At 38.9% G+C, this 20254-nt stretch overlaps 1 long non-coding RNA gene across 3 annotated transcripts in view; it reads right to left on the bottom strand.

The window, feature by feature from the left end:
- Positions 1 to 5341: 5341 nt before the first annotated feature.
- LOC116444052 overlaps positions 5342 to 20254 on the bottom strand; it is a 74468-nt gene continuing 59555 nt past the window's right edge. For all 3 annotated transcript variants that reach the window (XR_004240189.1, XR_004240190.1, XR_004240194.1), the window contains 3 exons: positions 8983 to 9154; positions 8301 to 8599; positions 5342 to 8219 (listed from right to left, as the gene is read on the bottom strand). This is a non-coding gene — a long non-coding RNA (uncharacterized LOC116444052). The remainder of the gene's footprint in view (positions 8220 to 8300; positions 8600 to 8982; positions 9155 to 20254) is intronic.

Raw genomic sequence — 20254 nt, 5'->3', positions numbered from 1 at the left:
TCCTTAGAGTAACTTTCAACTTTGCCAAACACCATAGAAATTTTCTATGTTGGGTGTACAGTGCATGGTGAATTTATATATACACACATATTTATGCAGAAAATAACTGCCACTTCTAAGAAGGAATATGGAGAAAAACATGGTGTTCTTCCCATGCTAAAAATTTCAGCTGACCTTTTATTTGGAAAAACATAGGTCATCTCTCCCCCATCTTGAAATCTGACAGCCTTTATTAATTTGTGGCCTTTATTCAAGGTTGCACCTTTTATCATCCCTTTGAGATGCTCCCCAAACTTGCCATCCTGCAAGTCATTGAAAAATTATGGCTCTCAAGAGGTCTGTAGGAGTATTTTAAGGCTGAGTGGGCTACAAAGCCATCATCTCTTGTTTTCTCAGTCTTTGACCCATTGAATCATGACTTCTTCCTTGGGCTGTGACACAAGAAAGTCCCTCTACCTCAGAACATTCCACAGCTTGGGAACAAAGGCACTAGCCTGAGAAGAATGAGATGGGGGGTGTAAATCTACTTAGGAGAGTAAAGCACAGGCACACACACACACACACACACACACACATATATATATATATATGAAAACAGGCACTTATTTCTCAGATAAATTTTGAAATGAACTATGGCATTTTAGATTGAGACAGATCCTCTTGGTGATGGCAGAATACAACTACAACACTTTCCTGACTGAGCCTCTTAGAGGATGTGGGGACAGACAGCAGGTCCTGTTCTACTGTAGGAGTCACGTGTGATGAATTTTCAGAACTGCTGACTTGTGACAGTTCTGGGATGGAAGATGCAACTCTTGGCACTTGGGAAACTGTACAATAAAAAAAGGAAAGAACATACGGAGTTTAGAGGTTGTGCTTGGCTTCTGCCTAACTTTTACTTCAAGAAACACTCTTTGGATGTGGCTGTAAATTTCCTGAAGATTGTTCTTGCATGGAGTTGATGCCAGACAGCTTTCCCATCTTGTAGGCCTTTCTACTGCTCAGTCTTCTGTGACACAAAACACCAACTCCACTCTTCCACCAAAGCCATCTTCAGAAGAAGACTGGCAGTCTTTCATATTGCAGGAATGTATTCCCAGGGTCATGACCATTCCCCTGCCTCAGAAGTAGGCTGAAGCAAGCTCTCACAGGGCATCTGCTTCATGACCAGGGATCTATCCCAGATGTTAGCAAGAACCATCCCGGGGTCTTCTTAATATCTATGATGGATTTCTACCATCAGATCAAAAAGTGACAGACTTTTTTGTAAGCTCTACAAGAAGGGCTACCAAGAACTTGGCTAGATGAGGTCATTGCTTGGTTATCATAATGGGCTGCTGCAGCTGTTGTGAAACTGTGGATCCTGAAGTGAGAAATATGACGGCAAAGTTCATGAATAATTCCTTCTTCATGGCAAATATTTGAATGACATGCAGTAAGTGCACTCTGAGAGCACACAGTGACCAGTGCAAAGAAACAAAATAGTAAGTACTTGCCTTAGGTCAACAACCTCTTACCTGAATGACAAAATATTTCTGCTGAGAAAACCAGCACACAGTCACATAAGAAAGGGTAGAGTGAAACAGTGTAATATTTTGTGTTTCCTGACTTTGGTTATTTAGCCTTGCAACTTCTAAGGTGTTTCTTTAATATTCTTTAGTTCTCTTAGTTTCCAAACACTGCTTTATGCTTCTTTTGTCTTCTGTTGTTCCCACTTCCTAGGTGCTGATTTCTTTCCTCAATTGCTGTACTGAAGCTTCTTGGAGTGTGTGCTGCCTTTTCAATTAGCGTCTGTGTGGCATTTAGCACAGTGGGCAACTGAATCTGATCCCAAACACATCATTTATGTACCTTGTTTGGGTCACCTCACATCTGCTCATGTGATTTGTCTGGCCAAATGTGTAGGTGGTTCCCGTGCAGTTACAGACTGATTTGAAAATCAGTCAGGGGGCTAGACAGCACATCAGATATGATGGATCAAGAGTTCAAAGAAGGCCATAACCCAGAATCACTGCTGCTGAACCACTTTTGGAAAGCCGATCCATTCATTGCTCCATGAAAGACTGTTCCTTGTCAGAGGTTAAAGAGATAGTAAGTTTGTTTACTGGGAGAGATCAGGGAAAAGAAAAAAAAAGAAAAAAAAGAGGAACCAGTATATTGTGTCTCATATTGACAGAAAGGTAGTGAAAATGAAGTGCAGTATAAGAAAACTACCAACATGCTTCACTGCTTGTCAGAGTGAATTAAGTATACCAATAGGCCTGTGGCTGAGAAAACGAACAAACAAAATTTCCTGGGAGAAACAACTGTGAAGGCTCTGGCCTGGGATGTGAGAATTTCTTACATGTTTGTTAGAAACTGCATCTTTAGCAATAGGCAAACTCAAAAATAATGCCGAAGAAGAGAAAAAACCAGAGCCACAATCAGCTACCGAAAGATTGAAATTTGAGACAAAGTAGCACTATTTTACAACATGTATTATTTTGAGAATGTGTTCTGAAATGCTTTTGGTCTCGGTTAGACAACATTGGAAAACATGTTGGTAATGAAAGGAAGAAGAAAAGGTGCAGTAAGGTTTACAGTGGTCTACCACTTCAAGATATGCTAATAAGATGCTGGTAAGCATTAGTATTTACATGTGGTGTCTGCTATGAAGGTCAAGACAAAGAACAACAACTGAGGAATGACTGAGTGAGCAGGATTTCAAGGAGAGAAGTGAAGATGTGGGACATGTAGGGTTTGGGACTACAGGGGAAGTAAGATCTATTTTTGAAAAGAAATGGTAAGTTTGACCTAGCACCCACTGAAGTCAGTGGTATAATAAAGGTGGTCAGCAGGAGTTGCAAGCCTAGTGCATAATCAAACCCAGAGAAGAGTGAACAAGAGTTGAGGAAATACTAGCAGCTCCATGGAAGGTTTCGTTATTGGTATGTACTGCTGCTAAATAAGGCAAGGATTTTATCCCCGCACTTTCCATGCATGTAGAGATGAGTTTAGGTGTATAGCTCTTCTAGTTATTGCTGACACACACTATGAACCACACAGATGAGCTCTTGGAAGCTTTTTTGGCTTTCACATAGTGATGTGATCGTCATTTTTAACAGCAAGAGTAATGCACTTCAGCGTGAAAGGAGACTGACATCTGACTATGAAGTGATGATCTTTTATCTTATGATTATTTAATCAAACAAGAGAACTGAGAGTGTCAAACAAGTACCAGCAATTTATCAAGAGACAGTTGTAGAAGCAAGCATTCTCTGAATCATCAGTGTGATAATTACCACTGACATTTTCCCAAGGGGAACTGCATTTTTAATTGTTACAAATATAATCACACTTCTACAGAAAAGTGGGAACAGAATCCTTTTGAGGCCTTTTCTGGAAATAGAAATGTCTAAAGTTTCCATACGGAAAAAATTTGTGATAAGAAATTATTGTGTGCACCAGAATAAATATGTCATCACAAAGGTTAACTAAAATATCGGCTAGTGTACTCTAATTTCCAGAAGAAAATATATTTAATAAGATTCTCTGAGTTAAGTCCTGGCCCTGCTGCAGCTGCAGCTTTTTTAGCTGGGCTCCAGTTGGCTTGAGTTTTGATGATGAGGAAAACAAAATCTCTGATCCTGCTGGGTGAGCAGGAGCAGTCTCCATCCCGTGTGCACAGAGGACATAATCTTCATGGCAGCCTAGGGAAGGACTGCTTGAGTGAGAGTCCAAACACTTCTCAGGGCAAAACTCAACTCAGGCACTCACCGTGGCTGTGGGCAGCACCTCTCTGGCTGGCCCAGAACACATAACCAAAGGGACCTCCAAGGCTGGTCCTCTCCCTCAGCAACCACTACCATGACCATTCACAATGCAACCACTCTAAGCCGTTTTTTTTTTTCAAGGGGCAGATCAGAACGAATTTTTCTAGTTTTTGCTTCCCTCAGCATCTTGTTGCAGACAAAAGCCCTTAGTTACTCATGTTCCCCATTTCAATATGTCAGGTGTATAAACTGTGGGATTTTTCCTGCCAGGATGCTAGGAGAGTGAAGGTCTTCAGCATAGACATTACCTCTTCAGGTGATAAGGCTGGTCACTTTTAGCCTGATGAAATGAACTGAGTTAATAAAGCATTTGGCCACTACTTGCCAACTACAGCATTGCCTTTATTAGTTTAGGTAGCAGTGCTGGCCTGAGGATAAGAGATAAGTTTTATAGGAATAGATTGTCTTTCAACTGTAACAGCTGATATGGATGGAAAAAACCTGAATTTTCATCAGAGCAGCAAAACCTTTGTTTGGTCAGCTGAAATAATTTGCAAAAATCTATTTACAAAAAATTAAATCAGGTGTTTTAGGTGTTTTTATGTTCTCTGACCACAAGGGACAGAACAGCAGGGTAGAGGAAGGCTATTTAGTCCCTCCCTAGTAGCAGGTACTCCATCATATGACACAATCACCATCTTGGGCTTCCCAGCCCTTCCACTTCCCGTTCCACTCACTCAGGAGCTGTGCCTCTCCCTGTATCATGCAGGTAACAGACAGGCTATTTTAACTAAACTGTGATTTATAGAAAGTTGCAGTCTTGCTGTTCAGAGTTGATGATTTAGGTAACAGATGCTGAACATCAGCAGATAATACAATCTGATAAGTGATCTACACGATTTAGGATTTCAGCCTGCAAATTTATGAGGGAACAATACAAATCCAAAACTGTTCAGTTAAGAACTGTTTGGTTCTACTCCTTTTTCATTAAGGACCTTAGCCCTTCTTCAATTGAAATCAATGGAAATTCAACTCTAGGTTAAGCAGACACCACTCAGTAACACTGACAGAGCAATGCCAATTTAGCTTGGGCTGCATTTATTCTCTTAGATTGCCCTTCATAGCTAAAACCAAAAGGGATGTTTATGTGCTGTGTTAAAAAAAAAAAAGGGATTACACAGAGAAGACAGCCAACAGTAAAAATACACTAGCTAATCACTTTCTTAGGTGGTTTAAAATGGAAGAAATGGTGTAACCAGAGTTTTGAATAGTTTAAAAGCCCAGTTAGCTGATGAAAGCAAGATTAAAAAAAAGTTTTATATTATTGAACATGATATAAAATTTAAAATAATGCTGAATTTGCATACATTTTTACTCTAATTTTGCAATTAGAGAGGGCATGTGCAAATATTTGATTAGCTATGATTTTTGCATGTATACTTTTTGCACACAACCATCTTGGAAGCTGTAGGAAAGATTTAGGTACATGGGAAAAAACCCAGCAAAATAAACCGAACCAAAGCAAACTCTAAACCAACCCCCCCAAAAACCCCAAACCCAAACAAACAAACCACTAACCCCCTCTGCCCCAAACCAGCTATTTCTTTTTATGTGTGTGAATAGGACTTAACATTCTTGCAGGTCTGTTTTATGATGTTGATTATCACCAGGGTCACTTCAGTGTTGAACTATACCCGTACTGAAGGCTTCTTTTCCATCATCTCAGTCATTGCTGTGAAGCCATATGGATCTTTCCAAGTCCAACTTCAGCTTCTGTGACCTTGTGTTTGCTGTGGCTCTACAGCAGGCATTGGCTTGTGCTAGCAGTAACAGGGCTTTCCAGTCCAAGCAATTCACAGGTCCAAGTCTTCTGACCAGGTGAATTCATCCTGTTATCACCAAGTCCTCCTGCTAACGGAAAAGTTACAGCTTGCAAAATAGGTATTCAGAATGAGGTCAGTATTTCAAAGGGCTCACTCTATGCAAAGGTATACAGGTGATGTTAACTCTCTGCAGTAATGCATGCTACTTACATTTCACAGACTACTAAAAGCACAAAGTACTTTTAATTATGAAAATACTCTTACAATGACAAAGCCTTAAAAAAAAAAAATTTAAAAACCACGAGGCCCTGAAGAATTTATCAGGAATTTTCTCACTTCAGATGAAAAGATATATTCCAACTTCATACAACCACTTCCCCTCCGTTTCTCAAGATCTTGCTTTCAGTGTAAAGTTGGAGAGATATGAGATCATTTTCCTAAAGAAAAAGAAAAATTCACTAAGCACTTCATGATGTCAGTTAATTTGACTGATTGCTCTTGATGTGATTTGACATATCAGAGCAGTGTGATTCATGAGCTAAGAGGGAAAGACTTGTTAGCAATTTGTTCCCAACTTATAATGTGACATCAGCACTTCTTGAAAGCTAATCCCACATACAGTAGGCAACCCATTTTCTAAAGATTCATCTCCATTTATATTGTTCCAGCTAATACTCTTTAGTAAGCCTTTAGACTTTGCTCTGCTTAAAATTAAAACTTTCTTTTTTTTAAAATTATGAACATTTATCTCTCATCAGAGAAGATAAGTGCCCCTTAGGAAAGACATGAGAGAAAGATTTGTGAGACCTAACAGATTTGTACAAGAGAATCATGACAGGTATTTCATAATGGAAAGATCCTCAGAAAGATAATTCTTTTGCATACAGATGAGTTTGCTACCTTAGCAGATGTTCACCTTTTAAATAAAAATAAGCATTTAAGAGATCCTCTGAAATGTCACAGTTATCCCCATTACTAAAAGATATCTTGATTTACACTATTACAGTTGTTGAAACATTCCTAAGCAATAGGTTCTGGAAGCTGTACCTTACCTGACCTGCAAGACATTTAATTATTTCCATATTTTCACTGTAGACACTGCAATTAAAATAATTCTTGACTACCTCATGGAATTTTAAACATTTTCAAGAAATGAATTCAATACAAGATCGTGTGTGTGCAATTCTGCAACTTGGTCTCCCAGCTGTGCAATAAATTGCTGGGAGGAACAATTAGTGTAGAGTCATTTGTTAGAGAATGAACCAAAAATGTATCTAAAAATGCCAGTACTAAATGTGCTGACAATTAAGAGCAAATTACTTAGCAAAGATGCCATGTGTTCATATGTTGCTTCAGCTACATGCATTTGATGTCTAGCACCACACTTTTGTTTAAGACATAATTGCACATTTTGTTCAATTTTCTATCTGTACTGAAATAAGGTGATATGGTGCCAACACTTTTTAGGCAGGACTCCCCAGTGACTCCAGTTATCACCATACCTTTTCATTCCAAGGGTGGAAATATTTTTAATTAAATGTGACGTGGGCCTTTTCCATTCATGTTGATTATTTTTCCCTTGCCCCACAGAAAGTTTTATAGGGCAACAGAATGAGAAACAGAAATGACTTAATGTGGAATTGATGTTACATGAAAAGATCTCTCAGGGGAAACTGTAAGGCTGTCATTGCCCAATCAACTAAAAACTAGATGAGACAAAGCGTTTAGTAACCCTTTGCAGAAGACATTCCTGCGTTGGTTAGGACTTTTAGGATGACCTACAGGCTCTCAAGCCCACACAATCTACTCAGGAGAATAATTTGTAGTGAGTCATTACACGTTTCAATAAAAGCACCTAGACAGACACAGAAAATTTGGCTTCACAGTACACAAAAATCACTTTCCCCCTCCCCCCCTACCATACAAAGATAATTTGATAGTATTTAAGTTTACATTTTTCAGATGTGTTTGAGTAATCAGGAACTGATTCCTTCCCCTTAAATAAGGACATAATGTATCTCTATAACTGAAATTGCTTCTTTCTTTGAATACTTGAGAACAGATAGCTCACTGAGAGAGGCCATCGACAATGTTTCACCATCAGCGTTTTACAAGATACAGCTTGATTCTTCCACAGGCTGCTAAGCGCAATGTGTTCCCATTTACCTGCACTATGGTATGAATTAACTGCATTTCAGAATGAAGCTGAAATCAAGATGGAATATGGAGATGCAAAGGAAGAACAAAAGTAAAACACACCATTCATACAAAGTCAATACAAATCCAAAACTGTGACCTAACTTTCCAAACAATACTACACTAGAAATATATCCTTCAAATCAAGAAAACTATTTGAAGAACAATACATCTGTTGCACTTTATTCACATTTCAGTCTTCTTTCAAGATAGCTTAATTCACTCCTTCCAAATCAGTTTTGGATTTGCTTGTTCTTGAGTCTGGTATTCTGCTTCCCTTGGCCAAGAAGGATTGGGTTAGAGAACACCCAGGTGAACCTGACATCCACAAGTCCATGGGCCCTGATGGGATGCATCCAAGAGTGCCAAGAGAGCTGACAGACACCACAGCTAGGCTGCTCACGGTCATCTTTGGAAGGTCATGATGATCTGGAGAGGTGCCTGAGGACTGGAAGAAAGCAAATGTTACCCCAGTCTTCCAAAAGGGCAAGAATGAGGACTCAGGAAACTACTGTCCAGTCAGCCTCACCTCAATCCCTGGAAAGGTGGTGGAGTGCCTCAGCCTGGAGTCCATCTCTATCCACATGAATGACAAGAGGATGATCAGGAGTAGTCAGCCTGGATTCACTGAAGAAGGTAAATCATGCTTGATCAACCTGATTACCTTCTATGATGAAGCCAGTCCATGGATGGATGAAGGGAGAGCAGTGGATACTGTCTACCTTGACTTCAGCAAGGCTAGGATGACCCTGCTTAAGCAGGGTGCTTGGACCCGATGACCCACAGTGGTCCCTTCCAACCTTACCACTTCTGTGATTCTCTGTGATTCTGTTTTGGATAACAATAAATGGAAACTACTGCATCATACACATAAGACTGTTGTGACTTAATCACACTTCACAGTTAAAAAAGCAGGGAAGAGATCTTTTTTAGCACTTATAGCAAAGAAGCAACTTCTCTTTGTCAATCATTTTGTCGTACATTCTAAATGCTTGGGTTTTTTTAAGGTAAATTTGGACAATGGGCTGGGAATTCATTAAAAAGGATACAGAAGAACAGCCCTGGTGACAAATCTCTACGGCTTATTACTTCAAGTTATGTCCAAGTAAAAACATTTGTATTGTTCATATTGAGTAAGTATATTGCCTATAGATCTATCTAATAATTTGTAAATATCATGCATTTATAGAGAACATCAAGAATATTCTTACCTGCTGTTGTTAATTTAATCCATATTGGTAGGTCATACCATATCTTCTGATAAGATTGATTGGTAACATAATCCATAGGAGAGTTGAACCTGTTCATCACTAAATAGATTCATTTCTTCCCGCTTCCAGTTTTTTATTTCAGTTTTTAGAAGCTTCAAAGCTTTTTACCACCCTGAAAGAAATATAAGTGTTATTATACTTATCTTCACAGGGTCTGAAATTTCCAGAAATCTTGGCAGAATAAGGAATATTGTCTTGTAGATATGTTAGTTCACACCAGTCCTCTTTCCTAATAGACTTGCATTTTGGACAGTGAAACAGAGGAATGTGGTGGGGAAATGGGATAACTAAACTTCCTTTATCTCTGAAAATTTTTTTCTGGCTAAGAAGTTGGCAATTTTAGTGAATAGAGTTAGCCTTAGTCTGCCAATTGCATAAACTTCTTCTGTCCTGTTAATCCCCTCCAACCAACACTGTAATCTGCTTTTCTGCAAGGAAGTAATCTAATCCAAGTTTTTCTTTTCCCATGTAATGGGGACTTCTTTGACTTCTTGATTTTTTTCTTGCCACCCTTTCCCTTTCAACTTACTAACTTCAAGAGCACCCATCTTTCTTGGATTTTATCTTATTGTCCTTTTGTTATCTCCTTTGATCAGTTCTCATTTTCCCATTTCCCTTTCCCTGAGGACATAAGCATGCTCAGGGACAGTACTATTCCTGAAACTATAGCTGCAGCTGTCTGTGTGGATGATTTCTACTCCAGAAGTTCCCCTTCTTCTAAGCAGCCTTATGACCACTCCATGTCTTTAAACCCTTGCTTATTCTGAAGTCTTCCTTTCTTACTGTTTCCAAAGCTACCTGTTTTTCACCCTCTCCTGTCCTAGTTAATTTTGTATTCAGCCTTACTAGTCTTTTCGTTTTTCTTTTCTCCATTCTGTTTAAAATATTGCAATACAATGCAATAATCTTCTTCTGGTAATCTGCATCAGGCAAGTAATTTCTTCTTTCTGTTGTCTATTGTCTTCCTTTCAAACCCCAAGTACACTTCAAACTCCTCATTCAAGTTTAGAGACCCTATCCCCATCTTCAGTCATGTTTCATTTCACACTCTTCTTTTCTCAACTTCTCCCATTGCAGTTCCTGTTAGCAGAGGAGGACTTGACAAAGACTTCTTTATTTTTCTTTCTTTGTGAATGCAAGTATTACGACACGTTTTCTAATGCAAGGGAACACCTTCCTCTTGCCAGACTTCTCATTCTCTATTCTCCTTCAAGTTCTATTTTTTTTCTTTGAAGGATCATTTATTTCTTCTGGGCCAGCAGCCTATGGATTCTGTCTTCCCTGGGCAATTGTCTTAGATATTTTTTCTCCATTTTATTACATCTTGAAAATAGTGCTATAATTCTTTCAACAGTGCAAGACTCTGTGCCATCTTACTGTCAGGACAACACAGTGGTACCTGTTTAAATATATAATGCAATTATATTAACACACATGTTAAAATAAATCCATTTTGCCATGACTATATTCAAATTTGATCCAAATTTGCTACTTATTCCTTTTCCATTTAAAAATATTTTTCTGTGATAGCTGGCCAATAAACTTTTTCTCCTGTCAAAAATTGTGTGAATTTCAGTTTCCTCAGTTTATTGGAGAAAATATTAAGAGCTGTTTTGATTGTGATCTATAAATGGGTATGGGTATTTTAATAGAAGTGAGTTCTTTAGACCATGGCGGTATCCAACATCTGGAAGCTGAATATATACAAATTAAGACAGGAAGTAAGATTCAGTCTTTAAAGAGTGAGAGTAATTAGCCTTTGGAATAACTTTAATAGGTATACAATGAATGCTTCTCTATTTAAAACCTCTAAACCAACATTGCATATGTTCCTAAAGTACCTAGTTCAGACACAAGTTCTGAGTTTAACACAGGGTTTCCTGGATGGGTCATAATAGACCAGTCAAGATGACTGTCATCCTTAAAGTCTATGGGGAAAGGACTGCTCCCATTCAAGTAATCAAAAACATCCTTTGTTTCAGTGGGGCCAAGAGTTTAACCTGGGCATGTATGAAAAACAGGACGAGTGGTGGGCAGACAACACCCAGACCTCCTGCTGCCCTTCAGTTCTCGTGGGCTTGTGGTGGAGGCCTCAATGCCATTAACAGTTTCACATGGTTCTCACTAGAACTGATTTATCAAGTGAAACGATGGCTGTAAATGTTTTAAGTTGCACACCCTATTTTCTTGCCTTGCAGAATAGGAATGGGGTTTGAAACATGTTTTAAGATAAGCAGATACTTTGCAGAGCTGAGGTAAAACATATTACACTCTCAGTTGGTTAACAAGGTGGTTATTTTCTTGTTAATGAAGGAGAGGAGAGGGTATTTTTATTTTGTTTGTCAGGTTAGATTTCCTGAGAGGTTACATCATGTGAAAGAAACCTTTCAACTCTTTCATGCTGCAGCAGAATTTTATGTAGTGTGTTTCTTCCCACGAGGCCAGAAACATATTTGTGAGTGCAATAACCCTGCATTGAAAGGCTCCCACCTGCCAACTCTGAAAACTAAAATTCTCTACATAGCAGCCCAGGCTTCTTGCCACAATCTCACCTTGAAGTGTTCACTTCAAGAGGTGTTTGTTTTTCACCACATCATTGAGTAGAACACTGTTGAGCTTTTGGCCTCTTTGCTTGTACCTACCAAAGTCAAAACAGGTTGGATTTTGGGAGTGGACGCATGCAAGTCCTGATGAGTGCTGAGGAGGAGTTATTTTTATTTTAGAAACTAAAATACCTCTGAGGACCTGTGCCTTTGATTGTGGGAACTAAGCTGAAAACACTGGCCAACTAATTTAATGTACATCTCTTTGAATAGCCATCAGATGGTAGCATTATGGACGGTTATCATTAAAAAGAAAAGTAGACAATGAATGCTCTACTGAGAAATGTGTTTGAATTATTTTAATAAATTATGCAGGGTTTTTTAATGTAGGTGATCATCTGGCAAAGGTTAGGTTGAGCCCATCACTCATCTCGCTTGTGACCTGTCAGGCACATTAAAATACAAACATCTACTAGTAAGAAGCTAATGCTTTAGACTAGAGCATCTCCTTACCTTCCTGCTACTCTGAGGTTCCCAAATGAAATACCAGGTCATTTTCAATAATGACCACACAATCAAATGATCAACTATAATTAAAACAAGAATTTAATAATTTTTGCCTGTGTCTGCACTCCTGCTTGCACGCTGTCCACATGCCACTATATAATTAAGCACCTAACTGCCAAACTCTCTTTCTGAGCCCAGTATTTCTCTCTTTATATTTCCCTCTCACCCATCCTGACTTGCATGTTAATATCAGATTGGAAAATGGCAGAGAACCAGGGTCTGCTCCCACAGAAGCCAACAGCAAAACTCACACTGGCTCCAAAGCTTACTTCCCCCATGTGTGCATGTTTACCTGCTCATGGCTTCATAGTATAGATAAATATTTTCCCTAAAAACTTGATTATGTCTAACTTAAAGGATAAATCCCACAATCCACAAAATGGTCTTTGTTGCATATCAGCACATTCTCTTCTCTTTAATAAAAGATTAAGGACCCATTAACCCCCAAACTCTCAAATCGCATCCAGAATAACAGTGCCTAATGCTAAAGCTGGCTTATAAAATGTGGGAGGACAGATAAACTGTCTTTTCCCCTGGGTTGTCTCTTTTTCTTTCCCTTTCCTTTTCAAATGACCCCCCCCAAATAATAGAACAGTGGTTTATGTTTCAAATGTACCATATGGCATGACGTGAGTGCAGTTTAATTACACATTAGCATATTCTTACAACAAGGGTTGGCTGCTTAAAGCAGCTTGACAAAACAGGAATTAAAAAATTTGAATCAACACTTTTGGAGTAAATCTGTTTTCGTTATTATGACCATTTATTAAAACTGTAACTGTGTGATGATCTCACTAAACTTTGACAGTGTGAGATAGTGAAACAGCAAGAAAAACTAGATCATCCTTTTTCTGGTTGGGATTTTAACTATTATATTAAGGATCACTGAAATATATGAATGACAGCAACTCACAGCTCCCTATGATTACCTGATTTTCACTCTTCCTTCAAATTTTGAAGTAAAAAATAAGTAAAACTAATGATAAGGTCAATATTCCTTTAAATTGGAAAGTGGTGAAATTTGCTGGTCAAGATTTACCCTGCTTTTTGTCTCATTAAGAATGTTTCTTTACTGATACATTTAACCATCCTTGTGCTGTCCTCAGCACTTGTGGATGATCAATGACATCATTTGGTGTCTTAAGAAGAAGGAAGCAATTAGCAGCAAATTTATATGAAAGGTTTCTCTGAACATGAACCCTCTCATACACTCTGCCTTCTCTCCTATTATTTCCTCTACTGTTGCCAAAGCATCACATTTTAAAATACCTTTTAAGCAGAACAAACTAAAAAATACCTACGCAGACTGTGTATATCGCCTACTGCCCTCAGATGGTGCTGGGAACATGCTTGTATTTGCTGAGTAAAAAACCAGTTTTGGACATTTTTGCAAATGTTTAGACATGAATTTCATGGAATTACTTGTGCTGATAATCACTCACACAAGTAATTGTTTACAGGCTCAGACCCAACATTTGTTAAGTGGTTCAGGTCTTCCCTGTACTGACATTTCAACTCCCCAGTGTTCAACAAAGTAGGGGCATTCTTCAAACATGCTCTTGCAATACTTTATCAGTGATATTTTCCTCACAGTTTGTCTTGAATTGTTTTTATTTTACTTCCCATGGGTAAAATTCTTGGTTCTCTATGGTCTGGATAAAGCCTATGTACCCCTGAAGCCTATAGAAGATGTATTATGTGGAATTCATACCGTGCATTGGCCGGGTGCTGGCTCCATGCACATGGATGAATGGCATCCATGTCAAATTGTTAATCTCCCCACAATGCTCTCTATAGTGATAAAGACGACTCATGTTTCATGGAGATTGGTAGACCAGCAACATCTGATCAGACTTTTCCCATCATTTGTTTCAGCCACTGTAGGGCTGAATGTTATCTCTGGAGAATTTTTAAAAAATATAAAAGGAGCATTCAAGAGTTTGTCAGTTAAATGTATATCTAATCCAATTTGTGGGATAATTTCTATTTTAAGCCTGATTTTAGCCTTGGCTAATTTTCTGTAAGCAAAATAAAGGCTGCATTTTTGCATGAGATGTACAAAAATAATACACTTTCCACTGGTGAGCTGTGTGGGAAGAGGAGCACTTCTGCTGGAAGGAGTTGTGAGGTCAAGAACAGTCAGCCATTTTATCATGATCTCTTTGACAGACAATCTTGGCCCTAGTTACAGAACTTTACCATTCAAAAATTATTCTTCTCCCAATCCTGCACGTGAATGGAAATGTACAGTGCATAGTAAAGTGCATTTTTTTCCCCAAACCAAAGTGCAAATCATATGCAGAAGTCTCCTTGAGAGTGATCTTCTCTTCTTGCCGTATGTGCTTGGGGGTACCATCCTTTCACATGATCCATGCATGGCATAATGAGCAGGGCAGAGGCAGTTTGTTAGGCAGGGATGGAGCTGATCTGTAACCACAGGACCAAGGCTCAGCCTGTGCTAGTAGAGAAAACAGAGAAGGAGGAAGAGCCTGCCTGAGGGCTGAGAAGGCACGAGGACAAAGCTTGCAGCCCTCAAGGCAGAGGTGCTGTGTTTCTCAGTAGTCTCAGTCTCACTCCTGTCCCATGGGCAGCATTCAGCCTGGGCTCTGGCATTAATCACAGACAGTAGGGCTGTTGCATTGGTCTCTGCTATTTGCTGTCCGCCTTTCCTGGTGTCTGGAGACAAATCTAGTTAAGATGTTTATCTCCACTCAACCAAAAAGTTACCCATAAAAAGTGCAAGTAAAATCCTCCATTTACATGTTTCTCCTTCGGTAGCATGACTTTGTCTCTTGCACTCTCCCTCAGAGGACAATGGCAGGAAGCACAGGGAGGATGAGCGGGTGAGGGAAGGATGGTGTTTCCCCCACCCTCTGAGAGTGGGGCAGTGCATTGCCAGATGGGGCCATATGACAGTGTGGTAGAATGGGTAGGATTTTCTGGGAGACTTTGGGAAAGGACTGTATGCTTTGGGTTATATTAGGAACAGAGCTAGAAAGGTGGTGGCAGCAAATAGTGTAGGAAAAAAATGATGGAAAGAACTTCCTGAGAGGCAAAGAAACAAAGATGGGCAACAAGACAGAGGGAGTGTGACTGTAAGTAATGTAAGAAAAGGAAGAAAAAGTGCAGGGAGGTGAAAAAGGGAAAGCTATCTTTGGATTGGGAAGATCTGTTCTCATACAGGATTAAGAACAGCTGCACAAACAAGAAGTGATGCCAGCCTTCAGTCCCATCCTCTGGCCACGTCTGCATGGCATTGACAAACCTCCCTATTCTTTTAGGTGTTCATCACCAAAATTGCTAAGATTTATGAGAAAACAGGTGTATTCGCTCTCCTTCACACCAGAGAAGAGGAAACTATTTCATACACTTGATTTATTCAGGTAGGCCAAGGTGTTGAGATCAACCAGCTGCATTACTAGTAGTTCAACTAAATGAACTCTTCTATTAGGACAACTTTGAAAACAGACTGTGCAGCTTGGCATATTCAAAGTTTAAAGTGGGATTTCAGTTTTGCACCATACTTGTGAGAGTTTTGCTTACAACAGCAGAAATCTCACAAGGTCTGTTTTTACTGAAGGACATTAGAGGAAGTTAAATCTGAACCAGAAAATAAAATTCAGAACTGTCCAGCACCAGTTGATGCATGTCTGAATATTTGCAGAAGAAATGTCTTTGCTCCCTAAAACACAGACAAATTAAGGGTTGAAGATTTGGCTTCATCCAGTTTCTTCTAAATGTCTCTTTTGGTGAGGTAAGTTATTTGGGGAGTACAGGGTTATGGACTGTATTTATAAATTCTGAGCTCTCAAACAAAGCCATAAATGTGCATTCCATAGTTCCCAGACAAAAATAAACAGAGCCTGCTATTTCTAATCCATTCCTCCTCTCCCTTGGTGCTGATTAGATTGCATATCCTGAAAGGGATGAATTCAGGCTTTTCCAAAGTTATTTCTTAGAGGTCCACTTGTGATTTAACACAAATGTTTTGTAGATTTGAAAGATATATGGCCCAGCTGCTACTTCTGTGTATGACAACGTTTTTCTGAGCTCTTCAGAAGGAAAAAAATCAATGCACAGCTATCTGTTTGCCATGGGGTTCTGTGGCCTTCTTAAAGCCTGAAGAACATCTCATTCCAGAGTCTCAGATAGGGGATGATTTTGACTACACTTATCTGACACTAATTCCATGTTTAGAATATTGAGGGTTGGTATGTTTTTATCTTCTCTTTTAAAAAAGAAAACACATTTCCTGGGTCAAAATGAAATATATTGTAATGAATTCTGATAAGCCTAGAGAAGTTAAATAAATTTCAAGACTTTACAAGTTATTCAAGTATCAGTGTTTCAAATAAAATAACGTGTAAGAATTTGTTTCCGCAAAAATAAATTCCTCGTGTGACTTAGCTGAACCCATTCTACTGGCAACTGTCCATGTTTTCCCCTTAGATGTTACATTTGTGCTTCAAAACCAAGTGGCTAACACCAAGCTCTCTGATTTCTCTTTGTATTGCTGTCAGCCTATTCACATGTAAAACAACACCCCACTGCTTAACCCCTAATCTGCACTGAAATCCAGAGTAGCCGTTTCGGGTTTGATGTTTATGGCTCATCTTCACCTTGGAAAGGCTGTGGGTGGTGCCTCCACAGCCCCCTTCCTCTCAGGAGACCACCCTAAAGGATTAGTACGTTAATGACCAGAGGTTTTATAAAGGCCAGTGTTTCCGGCAACCTGAAGATAAACCAGTGTTCCTGTGCCATCAGTTATCTGCCTGACTCAAAGAAAACGTGGGCATTTTGGTTTTTCCTGTTGAGCACCAGTATAGGCTAGGTTGAAGGACAAAAGCATGTCATAGTAGCAAATCCCATTAAATAATATATGGGTTCAGATAATTGAATATGCTATGGAAGTGACAAAAGCCTGAGGCTAATATGTTATGTATACAAAGGCCTCCATCTCTGTTTATTCCACACTTCCTATCTGTGATTAGACCTTCAGGGCCAAAATATGTCAGAATTCAGTGACATTTAAAAACATGCATTGATAATAGAAGAGCATCGCTGTTGTGCTGTAATCACACAACCCCCTGATCATTACAAGCACGGGAAATTCGTGGTTAAATTGTGCTTCAAAGCAATGCAAACACATAAAGGTGCGGAAATACAGGTCTAAGTAATAGCAGCTTTGCCCTTTCCTACCAGTAGCACGATGGAAAGAAGAGTTAGGAGGAAGACAGATTTGTGTTTTCAGCGTGAGATAGATTAAACTGATTTGCAATGACATTTTTTCAGACACCTCTCTTCTTGTTAAGAGACGAATGACAGGTTTTGGTATTTAACAGCCACATTCACAAGAATGACATGAAATATTAATCTGATGCTATTGTCCCTTCTGGATTTATAACAGTTAGGTGATGTAATCATTGGTAACAACAAGTTTCCTCCAAATGCAGCCTGTTCTGGTGATTTATATTAATTTGAATTGTATTAGAAGTTTAAGATTTAAGGTTTCTTCATTATTCTGTTATTATCACCTTTGAGTCTAGAAAAACCGTACAAGTGTTCCAGCATTTTCTGATCTATTTCACTAATTAGCAACTGATTAAAAGATCTGTAGAAAATGACAACAAAAACATCCCCTTGGTAGTCTGATGGTACTACAAATGGAGGGAGGTCAACATCTGAGCTTCACTGTGAACCTGAGTGAGTAGATTTTTTTGGATGATACAGCTGCATCCTGCCTTACTGAAGGCAGTAACTACTCCAGACTGTGGGGATATTTTTCCTCATTCTCTTAAGCCTTGTTGTATAGCAGGGAAATGTCACTTCTTCACAGAGTAAAGAGTTTTTTTTAATTCATTTTTTGTGTCAGGAAACTCAAAGCAGAGGGAGTATCATGTTGTATCAAGTATCATGTAAGTATCATGTTGATATTTTTGGTGAGGTCTCTACTGTGCCGACAGCCTGTAGCATTCTTTTTCTGATGTCTCCAGAAGTTTCTATTATTGAAATGCAAGTGTTAGAAAGAGAAGGATATCTGAGCTCACTTGCAAGGAAACAAAGTAGACCTGTCTTCATACTGTCTTCTTTCAGCAGCACAGAAGGGCACAGCTCTTGTGAACTTTACACTTCCTTGTGTCCAGTGGAAACAAAGAAAGGGAGGAAAGGTTCTGGCTAACATTAGGAAACACCTTTCCACTGTGAGGGTGATTGACCACTGGCACAGTTTGCCCAGGAAGGTTGTGGCATCCCCCCTCCTTGGAGATTTTAGAAAGCTGTCTGGACATGGATCTGGGCAAGTGGCTGTGCATGGCCCTGCTTGAGCAGGGGCTGGACCAGATGAACTCCTGAGGCGCCTTCGAACCAATTATCTGAGAAGATTTTGGCTCAGGTGTACTTATTTAGTGTTGGTCTAAGTCAAGATTTCAATCCTGTCTTATGAAATCACCTTAATTTTGAGGATAAACAATAGATTTCATCAGAAAGTTATGTTATTTTCTAAACTAGATGATAAGACTTTTTTCTTGTTTAAATGATCAATATCAAAATTAAAGAACGAATATGAAGTTACGGCAAATCTCTCCTACACAGAGAGAATGGATGCATGGGACCTTAAAAATTTTACACAAGCAATGACTTTGTCTTCCATCTTTGAGTGCTATTGGGTTAATGCTCATGAAATGCAATGGAATCATGCATATCATTCACACCAGGGTAGATGTTGGCAGCAAGATCCACTCCAATAAATCATCTGAATGGTTTTATGTCTCTGACGGTTCAAAAAGAGTCACTGTAGTTGCAAACAGTGAACTCACAGAAAATCAGATTCTGGATCTTAGGTCAGTTTTCTGGGTAAATAAATTAAGAAAACTCAAAGAAAAAAATTTAATCATTTATGTGGGACTAGAACATGAAAAAGTCTGGACTACATGTACACCAAGGGACTTGATTTCAGCTGCTCTTAGCTTGTTCCATCATTTCTTTCAGGTGTTTTACTTACTGCACTCTAATTGACCTAGCCAAATGCTGAAAGAAAGTTCACACAGCTCAAAAATGGTCTTGTTCTTTCTTCTTCACAAGCCAGAGGACAAACTGAATAATTGTAGAGGCTTAATCCTGTGGAACTGTACTCCATTACATTTCAGCATTAGGAAATAGCTGAGAAAAATTTCCATACTGACATGTTAATAGTTCAAGACCATGAGTTTTATTAATTCAACCTAATTACATTATTCACCCTTTATCTATGCAGCAAGTCAAAATCACTGTTATGCTCCACAAAGACAAGGGTCATAATAAAACCCAAATATTAGAGGCGTTGTTTGACAAGATGCAGCTTATGACAGAAAGCGGTTTCCTTTCCTTGAAAAGAATGTCATTGTGACCATGTTCACTGATGATTAATTGTAACCACTGTGTTTTGTTTCACTTAATCCCCACTAGATAGGTTCATTGGATTTCTGCTCTCTGCATTTCTGTGTGAATGTATTTTTTACTGGACTTCTCACTCAAATATGAATGCTGAAAATCTTGCATGGATCTGTTTGGAAATGGTAGCTAGCTTTGTTGAAATGCAGAACATCACCCAGCTGGCATGGTGAAAGCAAATGACACTCAAGCTCCAGAGCCTTTGAGAGTATGCTTGAAAACCATTTCCTTTACATTTTTTAATGCTTCACAGCATTGCCTCTAATCATAACTAATGCTTACTTTGTGCCTAATGGTGCAAATACCATGTATGATGGCATTTTATCTGAGGTGGCATAAAAACAGTGCAAGAAATCATTAGAGAAAATGCTAAGCAAATGTGAAAAATCAGCAAAGTTTAAAATGAAATGTTCTCTCTTGATTTCATACATTCCTGGCATAATAATACTGTAACATATCATTATCATTAGTTGTGCTGCTTGAATTAAAGCTATATAAACCAGTTGGGTATACTCTTGTGTTGTAAGGAGTTCTTGGCAGCCTGATTCCACCACAGCTGTTTTAGCTGCACTTTTATAAGAAGCCCTGAAATGAAAGACAATATATGTAACCACCAGTTTGACCCTTTCTTCATGTTGGGTATGGGTTTACTACATAAAAACATGGAGAGAAAA

Source organism: Corvus moneduloides, chromosome 1, assembly GCF_009650955.1.
Source record: "Corvus moneduloides isolate bCorMon1 chromosome 1, bCorMon1.pri, whole genome shotgun sequence".
Lineage (NCBI taxonomy): Eukaryota > Metazoa > Chordata > Aves > Passeriformes > Corvidae > Corvus > Corvus moneduloides.
This window is presented reverse-complemented; position numbering and strand designations above follow the sequence as displayed.